This window comes from Lathamus discolor, chromosome 4, assembly GCF_037157495.1.
Source record: "Lathamus discolor isolate bLatDis1 chromosome 4, bLatDis1.hap1, whole genome shotgun sequence".
Classification (NCBI taxonomy): Eukaryota; Metazoa; Chordata; class Aves; order Psittaciformes; family Psittacidae; genus Lathamus; species Lathamus discolor.
Window position 1 is genome coordinate 79,415,808 of NC_088887.1, and position 21,379 is coordinate 79,437,186.

Here is a 21,379-nt window from a genome sequence, read left to right on the forward strand (position 1 = left end):
GGATGTGGTATTCACATCCAAATTCATGTTCACTCTTCTTTGCAGACAATGGCAAGGAAAAAGAAGAATAAGTTTAGCCCAAAGAAACAATCTAATTCTTTTCTAGAAATTTCAATTTTACCAAAGAATACAATTTCTGATCAAAGATATAAGTAGCAGCTTTTTTTTTTTTTTTTTTTTAATTCCCCTGTTGCCATCCAGTCCACTAACAAATGTTTTGTCATTGAGGCTTTAATATTTCATTCCTAATCTGACTTTTCAGGCATTCCTTTTCACTAGATATTTTTCTTTTCCTTAAAGACCTTTATTAAACCAAATAAACAGATCGTGTTTAGAAATGAAGTCACTGAAATGCAGTCACATTCATAAACATGTAATTACTGATGCTTAAGAAATACTTTAAGACTCTCACATTTTTCTTTATTGACCAATGTGGTTTACATTGATTAATCAGATATATTAAAAAGAACTGCCAAATCAGTAAGTTCTTTTTTTGTTTAGGGAACCATGTATTTGCAGCTAGTGAAAACTGGTCTCTGAAAACGGAGAATGTAAAAGCTACTTCTGTGTATACCAGCTAAGCATATGTAGTTTAACAGCATCATCGACAATGTAACTTGCTTGTATCTATAATGGCATTTGTTTATTGCCATGTGGTATTATCATATTAAATTTGTTTCATTAGCTTTTTATTTGCTATTAGAAACTTCCTTATTAGAACTATAATTTGCCTATGCTTTGCTATGCTTGCCTTTGCTGAGTTAAATTACTGGAATTCATTTATGAATGGATATAATGTTTCTGTTTTCAGCACTCTTGCAAGACTTTGAGAAACTGTTATGTAAAAAAAACAGACACAAATATTCAAATACTTTGTGATTTTATTTGTACTTTCAAAATAAGGCATATTTGCGTTACTGTTAGGATTGTGAAAGACATTTAAATACTTGCAAAAAAATCTTATCTATGGTGTCGTTGTTTAATTCTGGTCAGTAATTCAGAATCACACAGTCGCTCGCTCACTCCCTGCCTTCCTCCCGCCTCGGTCTCAGAGGGATGGGGACGAAAATCCAAAGAATGTAACTCCCATGGTTTGAGATAAGAGCAGTCCAGTAACTAAGGTATAACACAAACCACTGCTGCTACCACCAATAATAATAATAATGATAAGGAAAATAACAAGGGAAGAGAATACAAACTCTCACCACCTGCTGACAGATACCCAGCCTGACCCCGGCAGTGATCTAACCCTTCCGGGTAACTGCCCCCAGTTTATATAGTGGGCATGATGTGCTGTGGTATGGAATACTTCTTTGGTTAGTTAGGGTCAGGTGTCCCATCTCTGCTTCCTCCAAGCTTCCCCTCCTCCCTGGCAGAACATGAGACTCAGAAAGTCCTTGGTCAGAGTAAACATTACTGAGCAGCAACTAAAAACATCGGTGTCATCAGCGCTGCTCCTAGGCCGAAAGTCAAAACCACAGCACTGCACCAGCTACTAAGAGGAGAAAAATGACTGCTACTGCTGAATCCAGGACATACGGCTACTACTCTTCAGAATATATCTCAGTAACCCAAAACTTTCCTCAACATGGGAACTTCCTGTTTCTTGCTTTCATTGTCATCACTACTCTACCAAAAAAAAAAAAAAAAGCTTTAAAAATTCCACCAAAAATGTGTATAAAATATGCAGATTCTAATGCTCGTGTTCCAGAGAGTGACTGTGACCTCCATATTAATTTTCATACAATTCCCAATGTGCCTAAAATTCTGTTGGGATCTCTATTTTTGGGATCCCCGTATGCCATCTATAAATCTGCTCTTATTTGGAAAAGTGGCAAGAATTACTGTAGAGGTGAAACTTCTTGTGTTTTTGTTCATGGACATTGCTCCTCGTCCTTTTGCTGGGCATCACTGAAAAGAGTCTGGCACCATTCTCTTGACAACTGTCTTTGACGTATTCGCATGCATTAATGAGATCTACTCTCAGTCTTCTCTAAACAGGCCCAGCTACTGCAGTCTTTCCTCGTAAGAGTGGTGGTCCAGACCCCTAATCATCTTTCTGGCCCTCTGCTGGACCCTCTCAAGTACCTTATTGACTTTCTTGTGCTGAGGAGCCTGGAACTGAACAAGCTACTCCAGATGTGGCCTCACTAGGGCTGAGTAGAGGGGGAGGATCACCTCCCTTGACCTGCTGGCCACACTCTTCCCAATACACCCCAGGATACTGCTGGCCCTCCAGAAGTAAGGGCACACTGCTGCCTCATAATAAACTTGTCACCCACCAATACTCCCACGTCCTCAGCTGAAGAGATCTTTAGTAGGTCAGCCCCCCCAAAATAAAGAAATCATTTTGGTGATACATATTCACTGTTCTGCCTAACAAAGGAGAATTTTATATCATGCATATTTAGTCATAATAACTTATTTACTGTGAATTTTACCTTAAAAATTCCATTTTCTTTCAGAATCTCAATATAGTCTTATATTCACCCTTCCCTTATTTACAGTCATTCTGATGTTCATGATCAATCTATGAAATAGTTTTGGAGTGTAAGGTAAAATACATTGTTACTATTAAGAAATGTATATTAATAAAATCTGCTTTATTGCAGTTCAGCTTAGCTCCAGTCCTCCACTGTATTACTGAGTTATTTTAACAAAAACTGCTTGAAGACAAAGTTATATACTGTGTATATCCTATAAAACAAATTAATATCTAATAAAGTATTTGTCTTGTAAAGAACAAACTACCACCAACTTGTATTCTAATTTGCACATCAAATTGCATTATAAATTGTTAGAATTTTTAATTTGTCACGCCTTACAATTATAGAAATATACAATACTATACATATGTATGTATATTTATATACGATAAACCAGAATTCAACAAGTTATTTTGACAGGCTATTCTTCTCAATATTATAAAATTATCCTGATAAATAATTTATAGTAAGAACTTAACTGTTATGGTCTGTGAAGCAAAGTAAGTATTACCAACATTACATAAAATGCCATTAAACTGTCAATTAAGTTGATTTTTTTTTTCACTTTTTTGGTTTTCCCACCATGATTGAGAAACATTCTTAGAACTAGCCTCAAACCACATTAACCTCTGCCATAGTTATTTGCAGCCTCATAATGGATGGATTTCTGCCTATGTAGTTTTACACAGATGGATGACATGAGCCTCACCTGCTGGAGATAGGATGGATGGAAACATCAGGATGGAGTCACATTCCATTTCTAATAGCAGAATAATGCTATTCTGATAACAAATGTGTCAGTCCAGAAGAAAATCATACCAGTTTACTGGAACTGAAAAAGCAGCTGGGACCTTTGGCAAATATTGCTATTCTTGCCTGCCATTGAGTGTTTATTCCAAAAGCATCTGTAGCACTGCAGGCAACATTTTTTTCTGAGTGAAGAACCCTGCCTGTTAAGTGTTGAGTACCTCACATTTCCTTCAAAAACAGCATGAAAACCTTCCTGACTTAGAATTTTTTCCTTTATTGTCTTGAAAATGAAGCAGGAGATAAAATCTAATAAATATAAGACTACAAAAAAGCTATATATTTGTCCATTTATTTAGAAATGTAAACCGACTATTGCATCAACGATAATTTGGGATTGTTACGCTGATGTTCATCTATATGAATCAGTTAGCCTACAGCTAATCTTTTTTAACTCAATAAAACTTTCAGTCCTTATATGTCCCTTTTCCTTTTCATCTTTATTCTAATATTTAAGTGAAATATGAAACACCCTAAAACTACAGAGAAGAATTTCTTTCAGTTTGGCAGTGTATTGTCAATAAATTCCTTGCCTATTATTTTCTTCCTAGATTCTTGTTAATTATTGAAGCTTAAGTCCCTTATGATAAAGAAAGAAGAGCAAGTAATTTTGGGAAGCACTTAAAGTAGAAAATAATGCAATGTTTTCTTGAGTAAGGTGCTTCCTTACAGAAAGTTTTGGAGAGCAGAATAAGGAAAAATAAATAGACGAAGATAAATAAGGAACAAACTAATAATGTTGCTCTCAGTCTTCTTAGATGGCTTGTTGGCATTCCGATGGAACATTTCTGATAGGACTTATGCATTGGATTGCAACCATTTCACTTTACGTTCTTGAGAGCATGAAGCAAGCTCCTTGAACCAAAACTTCCAAAGAAAATTTCTAAGCTGCTGAAATTTTAGTCCTGTTTCTGTTCTGTTTTTTGTATCTTTTATTACACATCTTCTAGAACAGTAAATAGAACATTCTTGTGTGCCCTCACTGATTGCTAGCTGTGTTAGAGTTTACTAGATTTTACAGCCTTGAAATGTTTATTTAGGTTTTTCAGCACTTCTAAGGGCTACTGGACACATCTGGGGGAAGTATACACCAGGTCCTCTGATCTTTTAATACAAGCCTACTGTTGCAACACAAAACCAAGATACATGTTTGTTCACAGCCCTTCTCTCCTACACTGCTCCTTTTCCAGAAAATATCTTCAGAAAGACTTTTCATTGTAACTACTGAAGCAGTATGGCATCTGAGTTCTGTTTCTCCTCTGAAACAAAAGAAAATTTCTTCAGTAATTCTTTGCAAGTAATATGGATTCATGTTCCTCAAGTGTCTTTGGGTTGTTTTTATTTGTTTGGTTTTTGGATTTTTTTTTTTTTTGTGGTTTTTGTAGGCTTTTTTGCATGTGTGTGTGGTTTTAAGAAAAACACTCTACACTTTTTTCTAATTTGCATCCTAATTTAGAAGCAAATACTTATAAATATATAAGAAACATATAAGGATAGTAGTTATTTCTTCTGCTGTTTTCCATTCCGCTTCTTTCCAGCTCAGTACTTAAATAAGCACTGAAGAACAGGCATTGAAAGAGGGAGTAATCTATCTCCAGAAGCCTTAATCCTGATGAAACAAAGAACATGTGAAAATAAGCTGGCCATTTAGGATCATAGAATCATAGAATAGTTAGGGTTGGAAAGGACCTTAAGGTCATCCAGTTCCAACCACCCTGCCATGGGCAGGGACACCTCACACTAAACAATACCACCCAGGGCTTTATCCGACCTGGCCTTGAACACTGCCGGGGATGGAGCATTCACAACTTCCATAGGCACCCCACTCTAGTGCCTCACCACCCTTGTGGTAAAGAACTTCTTCCTTATATCCAGTCTAAACTTCCCCTGTTTAAGGTTTAACCTGTTACCCCTTGTCCTGTCACTACAGTCCCTGACAAAGAGTCCCTCCCCAGCATCCCTGTAGTCCCCCCTTCAGATACTGGAAGGCTGCTTTGAATTCTCCACGCAACCTTCTCTTCTACAAGCTGAACAGACCCAACTTTCTCAGCATGTCTTCATATGGGAGGTGCTCCGGCCCCATGATCATCCTCGTGGCCCTCCTCTGGACTTGTTCCAACAGTTCCATGTCCTTTTCATGTCGAGGACACCGGAACTGTACACAGCCTCCAAGTGAAGTCTCACAAGAGCAGAGTAGAGGGGCAGGATCACCTCCTACAACCTGCTGGTCACGCTCCTTTTGATGCAGCCCAGGATACAGTTGGCTTTGTGGGCTGCAAGTGCTTACTGCCGGCTCATGTTCATTTTCTCATCGACCAACACCCCCAAGTCCTTCTCTGCAGGGCCGCTCTGAATCTCTTCTCTGCCCAACCTGTAGCTGTGCCTAGGATTGCTCTGACCCAGGTGTAGGACCTTACACGTGTCGTGGTTGAACTTCATAAGGTTGGCATCAGCCCACCTTACAAGCGCGTCAAGGTCCCTCTGGATGGCATTCCTTCCCTCCAGCGTATCAACCAGACCACACAGCTTGTTGTCATTGGCAAACTTGCTGAGTGCGCACTCAATCCCACTCTCCATGTCACCAACAAAGATGTTAAACAAGACCGGTCCCAACACCGATCCCTGAGGGACACCACTCGCACATTTAATTTGAATACTGCAGTTTTCCTGTGTTTAAAATTATCTGGATATTTTGTTCAAGGTAATACATAGTTTCAGGAGACTACAAGTTCTCCATAACTTCTAAAACTGATGCTCTTACTGAGGTTTCTGTCAGACAAAAAAAAAAAAAAAAAAAAAAAAAAAAAAAAGCCTGAAGAAAAACCAGTTCTTCCTAAAAAAAACCCATAATGATCCAACTTCATTCTTTCATTATTGAAAAATATTCCAAGTAATTCAATGTTCTGCCTTATCCCCTTGTTTTCTGACACTGCTCTGATCAATTATTTAGATGATCTGAGATAGTAACATTGTGGTAAACAATTTCCTTTTTTTTAAATTATATTTTATTTTTCTGCATGGCTAAACTATTGCTGCCATGGGAAGCTTAACTGTCCATCTAAAGTCAGCAACATAAGTAAGAAATCACTTCATTTGACAAGAGATATATTATCACCTTGCTCATGTCTATAAAACAAGCTAGACTGGAAAGCCAAGGTGATCTGTCATGATGATTTCTTGTAAGCATGAGAGGGTTGCTCTTTCTGACATATGTTATTAGCCAACATTTGAAGTTCAACGGATTGTATCAATTATGAAAAGGAACTTCCTCTAAGGAACTGTTTAATTGGATGGAGTCCTGTTATTTATAAAAAATATTGGTTTAATCCTGATCACTGAATAAAACAGATAAAAAGAGATTTGGAACTGTGAACAGAGAAACCCTGATCTAAAACTCTCTAGAGACAGCCATGCCTCTGGTATTTGCCAGGTAACAGGCTTTAGTTTTCAACCTTTCTCTGCACTCTCTTTTGAGTGATGGAATTTCTATTTTTCCCACAAATGTAATATCCATCAAATAATATCTGTGATATATTTCTACACATATAACTCGCTTTCTAATCAAGCCTCAGTCTTTGGTATTTTTTTTTTTTTTTTTGCCTTGGCACTGCAGACCTCATAAAAAGAACATTTCAAAGCTTTCTTAATGTAAACATTAATAGAATGATTACCTCCAGACCATTTTGAAATATTTGAACAATTCATATTCTGTTTCATATCCATGGTAGTTTAATATCTTCCAAATTGAAATGCTTAGGTGGTATTAAGGAGACAGATAAATTATTTTCTTTTTTAAGCTTTTTTAACATGTTTAATGTAAAACTATAGCTGCAAGGAGAGAACTGACAGTCTGGAGCAATAACACCTTTAGAGGCCAGTCAGTTGTATCTTTCATATTATGTTAAGTAATTACAAAATGTTATGATTGAAAGTAAAAATCATGTATAGAACCACCCTGGTTTCTGAAGTAATGAATGAACAATGGAACAGAATAAAAAAAGAGGACGAGAAAGCTATTTTGAAAAACACTGAGGTACATATGTAGCAAGCAGGTAGAATTAAGATTGGATCCATTTATGTGTTAATCTGTCAGTAGTTAAGAGTTTGATCAGTTCAAAAAAATCTAGCAATATTGTCTTCTATCAGGCTATAGAGATTTGACTGAAAGGAAAAAGAAATCTGCTTCAGAACAAAATTATGTTACCTGTCTTAGTTACAGATAAAGTTACAATTAAGTTAAATAGGTCTACATGTCCTTTACAGTGATGGCTAACACTGCTAAGAATATATTCATCCTCGGAATGTTTGAGGTTTTTTTAAGGCAAATACAAAAATTCTCTTAAATACTCAAAATTCTATTTCTTTATTTTGCTGTTGATTCAGCACTTCATAATGTAAAATCACAGATACCTGGAACAAAATGCAGTTTTAATAAGTAGAATGCTCCACTGCTGGCAGTGTACAAGGCCAGGATGGATAAAGCCCTGGGTGGTATGGTTTAGTGTGAGGTGTACCTGCCCATGGCAGAGGGTTGGGAACTAGATGATCTTAAGGTCCTTTACAACCCTAACTATTCTATGATGCAAACACTATTATCAGAAAGCTAAGCAAACCAAAACTACATTCATTTCTGCTTATTAACACTTAGTGTGACTAGTGTTAGGTTTAATAAAGCCTTTTAAATAGAAAAGGATTACAAAAGAAGTAAAGCAAAAAAACCCTCCTTTCCATATACAAGCTTCCAGACTGATGTTATCTAAATATGGACAAATAAAACTTGGGAGCTAAGTCATCATGGGCTTCCTGAACAGTTAGTAGAAAGAGGATTATTCTAGCAAGGAACTGATTTCACCTGCTCTCTGCTTCTTTGTTCCTATAGTTACAAATGTGTAATATTGCAGATCTAATTTGTGGTTAGCCAGATTTCACCAAATTCTGTTAGCACAGGGCTTATATTTATGTAGAAATTTTATCTTTCAAACAATTTTTATCAATATTTTCAAAGGTATATCTCTACCATCAGGGTAACAGATGGTCAAAGATGCTGATGAATTTGTAACATAAGTAAAATAACAAAGATGCAAGGTCTGGAAAAATATCTGCTTTCCCCCTTTTTATTCATGCTTTACTGGAGACAAGCCTGAAGTTAAAATTGTCTTGCACAGAAAATTATTTTAATATGAAGAAGTGACTTACATATTTTAAATTCTAAAATTAAAAGAAGTCTTAGTTTTAACATGGCTTATTCATTTTACACAACACTCCATTCAAGGATCTTGGAGGAGAATGAGTCAGTTTTCTTTCTTTATTTCCAAATTATTAACTGAAAGAACCGACATGCTAGTACTACAAGAGCTGTATTTTTCCTCCAGTTGGGAAGAGTTGCATCATTTTTTGTGATAATGGTCTGAGAAATGTTATGAAAGTTATGAAAGTGCTAACAGCAGTTCCTGTAGGATATGGAGCTCTTCGCTAAAAAAACCAAAAACCACTAACAAGCTTAGAAGTAGTCTCTCCTTATGACTGATGCCTTCTCAGAAACAATACTATAGACATTGCTCATATTTTTCTTTCAAATCAAAGGATATGAGGCAATATAATTGAGGGTTTTGTTTGCCTCAAGCATTTGCAACTGAAAAGGTAGTTATATGTTCAGAGAATGCCTCAGGCCTGATCGACTACTTTCTGAATAGATTTTTACTGTTTCATCTATATAAGTTATGCAGTATCTACTTGAAAAAAAAGAAGAAAATTTCTATTTCTTGCAGTGATGCATTAAGAGAAAGAACAGAGAAAAGGGTTTTTTTTTCAGTCACAAAGTAACAACAAAACAGATAGTTGTTTTTTGCTTCTTTTTCTCCCACTAAAACTGAGCCACAGTTTTAGCATCTTGTTACCTGTCGTAAAACAACTACTATTTGTCCAAAGTTACCACAGAGCGCATACCTGAGATATTAGCTATTATTTACTACACAGGTGTGTATAACTTACCAGTTATTACGTATTTGCCCAGAGTTTGTTTCTTTTGTTGGTTATGACTTCCTCATTTTTAATATTAATGTTTGAACTTGAACACAATATATAAAAATCAGTGTCAAAAAGCAAAATGTGACATATACTTTAATGAGCCCAGAGAAAACTGTGTATTATTTTCTCTGAAGTTTATTACATAAACAGACTTTGACTGCTGAGAGAACAGTTATGTGTTCTGAAAATGTGTTCTAGAATTATCTACTGAATTTTCATCAGTTGGGATTAAAGAAACTTAAATCTAACAAGTAATAGATGTAAAACTACTAAGATCAACAGTCAATGTGAGTTTGCTTCGTGTAAGAAAAACAAGACTGAGAAGGAAAAAAGAATGGCTTGAGGTTTAGCTAAATAGAGGCATAAAAAGATAAATTTACTTGAACAGATGGGCATAAATTGGATAGTAATAAACTCAAGCTGTGAGTTACATAGTGTCTTGTTTTCAGAGCAAGGAAGTTCTGAAGCCATTTTCAGATGGATTTCTTGACCTACTATTGTTCATATGATAACACTGAATATAGTAGCGAATACATGTGTGTACCTGTAACTACTTGAAAAGACCACAGATCCCTTTCATTCCTTTGTGAAAGAAATACGATCAAATCAAATCAAATCCATCTATCCCTGTTATTTAATAAAGACTTCTCAGCAAGGGTAATATATCTTCAAAAGTCAGCACTCAAATTATCAGTGTACATCTGCTCTCAGTATGTAAATAATTTTCAAATTAGGAAGCATGTATTCTCTGTGTTCCTAGTCCCAAATGGTGGATAATTAAAAAAAAACCAAACTAAAAAAACCCATATTCACAGCCAACAATTTTCTTAAAGAGGTCATGAGTTGAATTTTCAGTAAGAAAGGAAAGGATAGAAGAAAATACACGACTGAAAGTATTCACTTCTATTTCTCAAAAAAACCTGCTTTTGTTCAAATATAATTTTGAAAACACTTTAAGCTACTTGTTCCATGAACTTCAAATAACAAAACCCATGCTACTCTCTGCATTTCACTTACACTCTTTGTATATTAAATTTGGTATTACATTTTTCCTTGTTCTTTCCTCCTGAATGTGTTTCTATTTTCCTTATGCATAATTCACAGACCCACACAACTCTTCATGGTTGTCATCTGCACTTCAGATACTGCTTTCATACTCATCTTTCTTTCAGGAGGCCTTAGGGCTTTTTCTTCACATTTAAGGAACATTATATCATCCCGTGATGGCCTTTAATTTACTTCACACTGTACAGACTCACAGTTCTTTTAAATTTAATAAAACACCAAGCCATCTCTTAACCTTTGGAGAAGCTCCATTTCTCAAAACCACATTTCAAACAACAGGACCAAAAAGAACAAATGTAAAAAAGAATAAGATTCACAATTTTCCTAAATAATATTTTATGATAATTTTTTGAGAGAGGAAGACATCTGACAGCTTCTTAACATTTTATTGTCATACTGCAACTAGATTATTAAAGTTTAAGATAAAGAATTTTCCTATGAACACACATACATACATGTGCACAAATATGTTTAGTTCTTTCCTCCTGTCACACTTCTGAAACTTCCCAAAGAAACATGAATATCCAAATAAATCAGGTTTGATCTAATATTTTAATTGGTTTAAATTTAGGCTTAGCATGTTCATTTCCCTTAACTGTCAGCTTTCTAGGTCTTGTAAATATGTCCAATTAAATTTAATTTACACATGAAAACATTACACTGAAATCTACAAGTTTTATTTTTTACTGCTTGGATAACAATATAGACATTTGAATTGGAAACTTTGGGACATTATTCTCAAAATTAAGTTGGTAGAGACTAAAAGGCCTCCTATAGAGCTGAAATGGTCACAGCAAGAATTCATGAGTAAACGTAGATAGTATTGCTCTATTTTCTATTTATACAATTTTCAGTTTGCCTCTTTCTCATTTCCATGACTGTAGTAACAAAAAGTAAAGCCTACCATAACTGTTACAAGCTTTGCTTGAGAAGATAACTGCAACTAGGGTTTGATGTTATCATAAACAATGAAGAAATGTTTTATCATCAGTTTAGTATCATATAGACTATTGTTTTTGAGTATCTAGCATGCTGTTAATTTACTGTAAGGATAACCAGTAATTAAATCTAGGTGTTGTGGTTTAACCCCATCCAACAACTAAGCACCACACTTACTCCTCCATGTTAGGATGGGGAAAAGAATCAGAAAAGTGAGAATTCACGAGTTAAAGACAGTTTAATAGGTAAAGCAAAAGCTATATGCTCAACCAAACTGAAACAAGGAATTAATCCACTTCTTGCCATGGGCAGGCAGGTCTTCAGTCATCTCCAGGAAAGCATGCTTACCTGTTACTTGGAAAGACAAGCAACATCACTGCAAGCCTCCCCCCTTCCTTTTTCTTTCCCCCCAGGTTTACATTGCTGAGCAAATAACTTGCTTAACTAAAAATGTTTTTACTTTTAAGCACTTTACTTTTAAAGACTTCTGGTTAAATACTTTACTCTTTCATATTAATGTCTTAAAAAAGAATACACCTCTGTAGTAATATTAATGTGTTACACATTAATGTGTAACATTATTAACCTGTTACACATTAATATTAGTAATAGAATAATTGCAGGAATCATGCTCATGTTCTGCTTGCTAAAAGTGTATCTCAAGGACATTTAAGAAAACATAATTTCGTAAATGTACAAATGGGAATATTGAGATAACTGAAGGATGAACTATTCCTCTGACTTCACTCCTTTTTTTGAAATCCTGCTTTGCGCTCGGAGTTGGACCAAGCTCAAAACCTAACGTGAAGGACTATGAACTGTCATGAAGATTTTGTACCTATTCTTTCAGCAAACACACAATGAGTATACATGTACTGGTTAGCCAGAAATTCCTGTGGTTTTCAGTGTCCACAGAGGTGTGTGACAACCTTTCTTCTCTTCTTCTACAAGCGCAGAAGTCATACAGCATACTCTCTTCAATACTTTTCACAACTGAATGAGCTACAGAAATAATTTTCTGCTACTTGTTCTCTACCTTATGATTTAGTACTGTTTATTGAGGGTCTTAATGATGAACTGCATGCAGGTTCTTGTTGTTTTGTTACTGCTGAACAGACTAGCTGGAAGGTGGAAGTGAATTGCTTTTTACACAGTAAATAATTGAACATATTCAGGGAGAAAAGATCTCAGACATTCTAGAATATGATGGGAGAAGGAATCTGATGGACACAGTGATAACATAGAATCCTGCAGCTTGACTGAGAAGGGCAAAGAGCCAGGTCTCAGAGGCAAGGAAGGAACTCTTGGAGATGTCCAAGAAATGGTCAGACTCTCTGTGTCTTCTTACTAGTATTACACTTCTTTCAGAAGAAAAATTGTGGAAAAGGTCATGTAAAATTTCTTTACTTTGTTCATGCAAACCTTTTTATGGTCTAGCTTCTCTAGCTAATTTGCGAAGGTTTTGTTTTGATGTTTTCGTGTGCGTGTTTTTTGGTTTTTCGTTTGTTTGGTTTTCGGTGTTTTTTGTTAGCTTTTCTTTTCCCTCTGTTTAAAAATGTTTTATTACATAAAATGCAAAATGGGTTTAAAGGATGAATCTTCAGATCTCAAGAGCTGAGTATAGAAAAATGCCCTAGTCATCTGTAGCCAGTTTAAGGTCTTGTAATATCCTTTTAGATACTGTGGATCCCTGAGCTGTGATTTTATTTCATTAAACAGACCCAGGCATGACCTTCAGGTTTCACATTTCATCTGAAGCTTTTTTTCTAAAATCAAAATCTAGGTATAGCTTTTGCTTCCGGGACAGGATTAATGTATTGGGGTTTTTTGTGTGGTGGTGAAGTTTATTCTTGTGATTGTCACAAGTTCTGTCACTATAGCCTCAGGGATGAAGGCATTACAAGCAGATTCTCCTTTTACCTTATTTGAAAAAAAAGCAATGGCACCTCCAGTGCCACATTTGTACAAAATGAGTGAACCTTTGATTGAACTGTCCAATATGGAAATACGCAGTAAAGGTAAACCTGCCATTTCCAGATCTCTGAAGATATCTGTGTCGTGGTTCAAGCCCTGTCGGCAAGCCAGCCACACAGTTTCCCTCTCCCTTCACCCCCCCCCCACCCCCGCCCTTGCCCTTCCCCTTGCTCCCTGAGGGATGGGGAGGAGAATCGAAAGAATGCAACTCCCACGGGTTGAGATAAGAACAGTTTAGTAACTAAGGTATAACACAAATCACTACTGCTACCACCAATAATAATAATGATAAGGGAAATAACAAGGGAAGAGAATACGATACCACCCGCTGAAAATGAACCCCACCAAGCAGAAAGTGCCCTTCCAGGGAACTCCTAGTTACATCCTAGACATGACGTGCTGTGGTACGGAATACCTCTTTGGTCAGCTTGGGTCAGGTGTCCTGTCTCTGCTTCCTCCCAGCTACCCTCCTCCGTGGCAGAGCATGAGACTCACATAGTCCTTGGTCAGACTAAACATCAATGTTATCAGGGCTGTTCCCAGGCCGAAAGTCAAAAACACAGCTCTGTACCAGCTATTTAGAAGGAGAAAAAATTACTGCTACTGCTAAACCAAGGACAAACAGGTTAGTAACTAAGGTATAACACAAATCACTCCTGCTTCCACCAATAATAATAATGATAAGAGAAATAACAAGGGAATAGAATACAACATCTCACCACCTGCCGACCGATAACTCACCCCACCCCACCCGACCAAGCACCGACCGATACCTAGTCCAACCCCGCAGTGAATTAGCCATTCTGGGTAACTCTCATTTACATCCTGGGCATGATGTGCTGTGGTATGGAATACCTCTTTGGTCAGTTTGGGTCAGGTGTCCTGTCTCTGCTTCCTCCCTGTTTCCCCTTCTCCCTGGCAGAGCACGAGGCTCAGAAAGTCCTTTGCCAGACCAAATATTTGAGCAGTAACTGAAAACATCAGTGTTATCAGCACTGTTCCAAGGCCGAAAGTCAAAACCACAGCGCTGCACCAGCTACTAAGAAAGAGAAAAAATGACTGCTACTGCTGAACCCAGGACAATCTGCTTGTATGTAACTAAGATCTGACAGAGAAACCTTTGCTGGGACCATTCTCCATCAAAGCTAAAAACTGCAATCCCTTCCTTTCTCTCTCTCCCATTCTTCGCTTCAAGACCTACTATTCCCTGCCCCAGTCTAGAGAAGATTTCCAGATTGCGAAAACCGTGCTACTGTGGGAAGTACCAGCTGATGTTCTGGCACAAAGACTCAGCTCGGTATTTTTACAGATTAACCACCTACAAGATGTGTTTTCTTGTGATCATGCTTTGTCATCAACCATGAATAATGGGACTGGCACATGAACTATTCAGAAGCTCTTTTTTAGAGGTTATAAGGGATTAGAAAGTGGCTATGTGTCTTTACTAATCAAGCATTGGAAGGAGGAAAACGTGTCATTTACCAACAGCTGTTCTTCGTCAAAATATGTGTGTACATTCTCGACATTCATTCCTATCTCTTTGTCTTGCAACAGCTCTAAAATGTGGAACTTTCTAGCTGGCAGGAACTACAAGGGGAGGCCATGTGGACCACACGCAGTGTAAATGTGTGTGCAAATTCAGACCTAAGAATAATTCTATATTAAAAAAAAAAAAAAAAAAATCAGACTCACAGTTTTTATGTATAAATAACCATAAGAGTAACTTAGATTCTAGTCACACTATTTCAATACGTGGCTTTTGATGACACAGCCAGCAATACTGACAACTAGCACCAAATATGACTGTTTAGGGGATATGCATAATTGCCGCTTGGGAAGTGTACTGTGGCAATTAAATCCATTCTTACAGGCCCCCAATTAACAATAAATTACAGTTACAACTGACCTGGGATTAATTAAAAACAACAGGCTAGCAACCTGGGTTAAATCAAAGAAATACAGGAAAGCCAAATAATCTTTGCTGGTTTAATACATCTTAAAACGTGTCTGTTTTTTTCTTTTTGCCTAGGAAGGCCTTAATAGCAAAATTTCACCAACAATAAAAACAGCATCTCTGAAAACAGAAAGTTTGAGTTTACTCAAATAAAAACCTCATAATTATATTTCTGTAGGTAGAGGGAATGAAGATAGGAAACACTCTTTTGCCATATGTTTATTTTCACAGCTGTGAAATGCTGTGGGCAAATTACACAAAAAATCCTATGACCTAATTGCGTGAGTCCAATGCTTTTCCGATGCCATATTACTCAAACATTTTTTTACCTGTTAATACAAGGTTCAAATATCCATTTCTTCCTTACTCACTTCAGAAATGCTTATTCTAAGAAAGATATTAATTTCAGTGGTATTACTTATTAAAATTAGAATTCTTAGGAATCTAATAAATCAAATAAGTATTTTATGTACTTCAGTCTACATGTTCCTATTTATCTTATTCCTGATGTATTTGGAGTAGGATAAACTTTTCTAAAACTGAGTTTTTCTTTCCTCAACTTTCAGAAATTTATGAGAAAAATAAAATATTTTAAAAGCCTAAGGTTGGATAATGAAACCTAAGGTCTGTAGAATTCAAACATTTCTTGTTTGCTCTTACATTGTTACCTCAAGCCGTTACTAATAACAGCTTACTTTGAAGTTGAATCTCACTTTATCATCTTGAACAGTGTGTTACCATGAAGTAAACAGCATAGTCTGTTATACAAGCTAAATCAAACCCCTTATTGTTAGCAAATGCCCTAGAGAAAATGCAGCTATTCTACAATGTGAATTTTATTATTCAGCTAAAATGTCATATTTGCAAGAAATTAAGCGTAACAAAAACATTTGTGTTTTTCAGTATGCTTACCTGTCTTGAAGGAGTGAAGATAAAATAAAGTTCAGACATGTCTTTCATTATTTTCAAAGAGTTTCATTTGCAATTGACCTTTTGCTGATTCATGATGAGGCATTTAGAAATGTTTTAAGTCTTGCAAAAAAGGAAATTAACCAGTGTGCAGACTAATGATAATGTTCATGAGAAATAACAGCTATTGCTTAAAACCAGGATGTGATTTACAGGGAATGGTATAGAAAACAACTGATGAACCCATGTAACTTTTGTATTACAAGATCCACATTGATTTTACTACAATTGCCACTGACAGGCATTTGCAAATGAGAAGAGCAGTATGCATGCTTCATATTCCTCTCAGATGAACTTGAATTTTACACTTGTAACGTTTTCTGAGTTTGAATGGGTAACAGGCACAGTTCAGAAGAAATCTGTATGAAAATTTCATACAGAAATATATAATCATTGCTTTCTATTATTAAACAATATGATGATTCATTTCAGACCTTAATTATTCAGTGCAAACTATTCAAACAAAGAAAGTAAATGTATGAGGATTTATTTTTATTGGCAAACCCAAAATATTTTCCACACTCTTTACCACAGAAGAGAGAGCGTGTAAGGTGTATTATGCTCAGCAGAAATGTGTCACTGTCTTCAACATGAGTAAAAATACCCAAATTTCTATGATTATTATTTTATTTTCTAAACTGTGAGTAGAGAAAATACGGTCCAAAATCAAACAGACATTGACTGTTTGTATTTGCAGATGCTAAAACATTGGGGCATTCTTGAAAATTATTCCCCTAAACCTGAAATTTTCTCTACATAAAAGGGTTTGGATTTACTATGCTTTACGCATATCTGACTGAAATGACCGATGTTTAAACATGGCAATTCTTACCGTGAATTAACTATTTAGGCAATGTAGATTTTATAAGCTTACTCCACAGAGAATTAAGTTAACAGTAAACAAAATCAGAGAAAGCTAGTATTTCTATGGGAAAATCACTTCTTCACAATTTTCTTATCAGTCCTCCTGTTGCTGTTCTGATTTCATTTTCCATAGGTTAACTGATATATGTTTACCTGCCTTCCCACCTGCTGAACTGACTGTTTGCAAGTTACCTGCTTAAATGCTGGCAGGGAACATAAATTAAATTCTTCATCGTTGGATGCTTGTAAAATGAAAAACATTGACATCAAAATAAGCACATACAGAAAACTGCCGCAAAGGAGCACCAAGAGAGGTTACATCCATATATGTAGCAAGGTCAAATGAAGAAAATGCTGGAAAAACCCTCAAGATCAAAAGTGTAAAATCCTACCATGTTTAAACCATCTATCCAGATTTTGAGAACAGTGAAACTGGAAAGCATCCAGTTTATCTTTTTCTTATTTGTTTCCTGCTGGGGCAATCACAGCAGCAAATTACTTCCTCTCTCCATGTACAGGAGGCAGTAAATTTTCGTTAACCCTTCCTTTCCAACACAATAAAATCACAAAGAAAGCCTTCAAACCTATTGAAATTACTAAGTAGAGCACTAGCAAAACTAATCACAATCTGAATGATTTTCACTCACATTTTACTCAATATGCCCCTAGAAATTACAATTTTCAAAGCATTTTTCTAAGAGATATCCTATGGTGCTCTAACGTAAAGCTTCATGGTATACATATCAGAGCATCTACTTTAGAAATATATGTTATACGTAGTGAAAATTTACTTATCCTTTTTATTAGATATATCTTAGTAAAAAGAAAAATAAAATAAAAAAATAAAAAAGAACAATAAAAAAAAATCACAGTTGAAAATTCTATGAAAATTTACAATAGAAAAGCATTAGTGAATTGAGAGATTGAAGACATTCTGCCCTAAGAATTCTGTTGTCATTACAAACAGGTTTCAGTAATCTTCAAAAAATTTTTCAAGGAAGTATGAGACAAAAGTTATAATTCTGGAAGTCACCAGCTGTGTCATTGGCATTAGGAGAAACTACATAAGTATCTACTTACGGATTAATCTTTCTCTTTCAGTTCTGTATCACCTGAAAAAGATTCCTTCTAGGTAAACGTTTTCCTTAGCCTTCCTATATAATTACCTTCTCTGTTCTTTTTCACATAGATGAGCAGTAGATTATTTAGTACCAGGGCATGCCATTATTAGTTTGGACTTATCAATTCTCCTGACTTCCCCAGTACAGACATACTTATCCCCCAAGTTCCTGCTTAGTAATCCACTGGTGCAACATAGAAACAACTATATGCTGTTGTCCTTTTCAACCATTATTTAACTCAAAGCTACCCTTTTAGCACCGGAAGACTTTAAGGGTGAAAAATAGGCAGATTGCACTGGACTTCTTCAGGCTTTCAAAATAAAAATTACTTGCCATCTTTTCAAATTTCCTACTTGAAAAAAAGGAATCATAAGAATTGTGGAAAGGTAAGAATGAAAACGTTATCAGCCTCCCAGTTCAAAAATCTGACAAGAAGAACAAAACAAGAATTGACTTAGAATTTTCAGAGGATCATCAGGCATACAAAACAAGAGAGTTGAAGTGTGCAACGGGTTTTTCTGAGCCTGAGAGCAGCTGTTGATGGGAAGATGTGCCTGAAGAAGCATGTACTAAGTGAGGCCTTATGCGCAGGGGGTGGACCTGTCACAGGTACCCTGTTCCTCCTGCCTAGGACTGAGAAGCGCATGGATAGGTACCTAACACCAGAGAGTGGTTAGCGTTAGTCACTGCTCTTGTATAACATGATACTGCAAAAGTATTGTTACTGAACATTTTCTTTACTAGTCTGGAATACAATAATTAATATTTTTTTTAACTGATAGTGATAATTGTTATCTTTTGATTTGGATGTTAAATATTTAATCCCTTATAAAAGTGTTGTGGAGGTTTTTTTCCATAGCAGACTGTGTTATCTAAAACATGATAGTATTCTTACAGTGAAATTCCTTACGTTGAATTAAAAAACACAAACAGCTGTTAAGTACTTTATCTAGAACATGAAGGTCTTTGTATTTTATTCTGGAAGTTCTGCATAAGTACAATATGGAAAAAAAAAAAAAAAGAAAAGGACAGACTAATTGAACAGCCGCTTTTTTTTATTTGGGTAAAAAGGAGGGAAGAAGAAAAGAAGCATGCAAAATGTATTAAGGGTTTTGGATTAAGACAGCTCGGTAAGCTTGCATTTCTGCATACTAACTTGCCTTCCCATGAGCCAAGATGCGTAACTTCTTAGCCTTTGAAGGCTGCAGATACTTTTTAAGAGGACTGGTTATTGACAGCAGATCCTTATAGCCTCTTCTCCCTATTTAACAAAATGAGATCGAGAAATAATCAAAGTGTTCAGATGGAGGCTGAATTATAATGAAACTGAAAACAACATAGCTTTGTAGAATTTTAAAAGCTTGAAGATGCAATGTAACTTCTGTGTTGATCAAGCAAAACAAAAAATAAATTACTTGGGGGGAAAAAGTCTTTCATGTAGTTCCAAATATATTTGGGTTGTAGGTTTGTTTTGGGGTTTTGGGGTTTTTTTTTTGGTGTTTAGTTGTGTGCATTTTTTTTGTTTTGTTGTTTGTTTTGGGTTTTGTTTTTTTCTTTTTATCTAAGCATTAACATGAAAACGTAGATGGTCTGAGCAAAAGTCTATATGCTCTATTTACATTTGCCATGTAGAGTTGTCATATTGAAGCTAGAAAGTGAAACATGGAGAAACCTTTAAAGTACAGGTATAACTATTTTGGCCACAAGAAATATAAACGCTTGCTACTCACATCCCCAACAGTAGTTATAACATTCCTTCAAATCTTGTTACAAATATAACAGAAGGATAAAACAAATTAATGCATTTTAACCTATCTAACCAACTCCTTAACTTGGAAATACATTGACTCATTTAGATAGCACACTCTTGAATAGCCTTAGAGCATCATTTGGAATGAATAATAGTGTTTCAAATGAAGGTGATTACATCGAACCACAAATCATTTGTGTGCATACCATTCTGTAATGTCAGTATTGTTTTCAGAATTGGTGATGATTCCAGTAAAGATCTTAAAGTGCCTTCTTCAGCAATCTCCATCAGCCCCTTCATCAGGGAGAACTTAAACAAACAGTAGATGTGCAGTGTGGCCATCTGTTCCAATATCTTTCTCTGCAATCCCTTCCACAGGATGTAGGAAAATATTTGCTCCATTGTGGTGTCTTTCATGGGTTGCACAAGAGTATCTGCTTCTGTACCTGAAGCACCTCCCTCCTTCTCCTACCTTCCTACCGCTGTTGCTTCTCACATTTTTTTCCTTACTCCTTACTGCTGTGTGGCATTTTTCCCCTTCTTAAGTAAGTTTTCAAAGCGACATTCTTTCTGTAACATCAATGAAACTATGATAACATATACCTGCAAAAGCTATAAGGCAATACAACCAGTATTGTCATTTGTCCCCAAAGACACTATGCCCAGAGTTACACAAATTTCTTTCATGAGCTTTCAGAAGATCTTATTTTTTAACATTCTCATTTCCACATTTAAAAATAATCCAAATCTCCTGGGGAAAACCAGAACTGACAAAATGAAGCAAAAATGTTTTGAACATGTTTTTCAGAATACTGTAACACGTGGATAATTGGCTAGCAAATGAGTAATGAGAAAGCTAGAAAGATGACATTAGCAAGCATCATTCATACAAAATGTACTTCTAAATAACTGTTCTTTGTAATTTCTTCCCTATGCCAACTGAACACCACACATCCGTCAGGCTGGACATCTTATGAAAGAGCCAACAACAGAAACAACGTCAAGAAAATCAGAACAAATACTAACGAATCAAAGGAAAAAGTTGTTTTTTTGTTTTGTTTGGTTTTGTTTTTTAAGAAGCATATTATGTTTTAACCATTGTTCATTCAGCATTTAATTCAACTCCACTATGCTGACAAGTCTGCATAATTGGAATCTGTGTCCTTGTACTCGATTCATTTATCTTGTCATATTTAGATTTTGGAGTAGTATGAAGACTACTTTTCTTAAGAAATTATATACCTGGTCAAACTAAGCAATTTTCCATACTATACTTTGGCACCATATGATAGATAAAAATGTTATTTTTAGATTAGCTTCTCATTTAGAAAAAAAAATGAGTTAATCTTCTCCAGGTTTTTTAAATTCTAATTTCCCCTGCCCTCCTTGACTGCACCTCTGTAAAATTTCAAACTAACAAAAC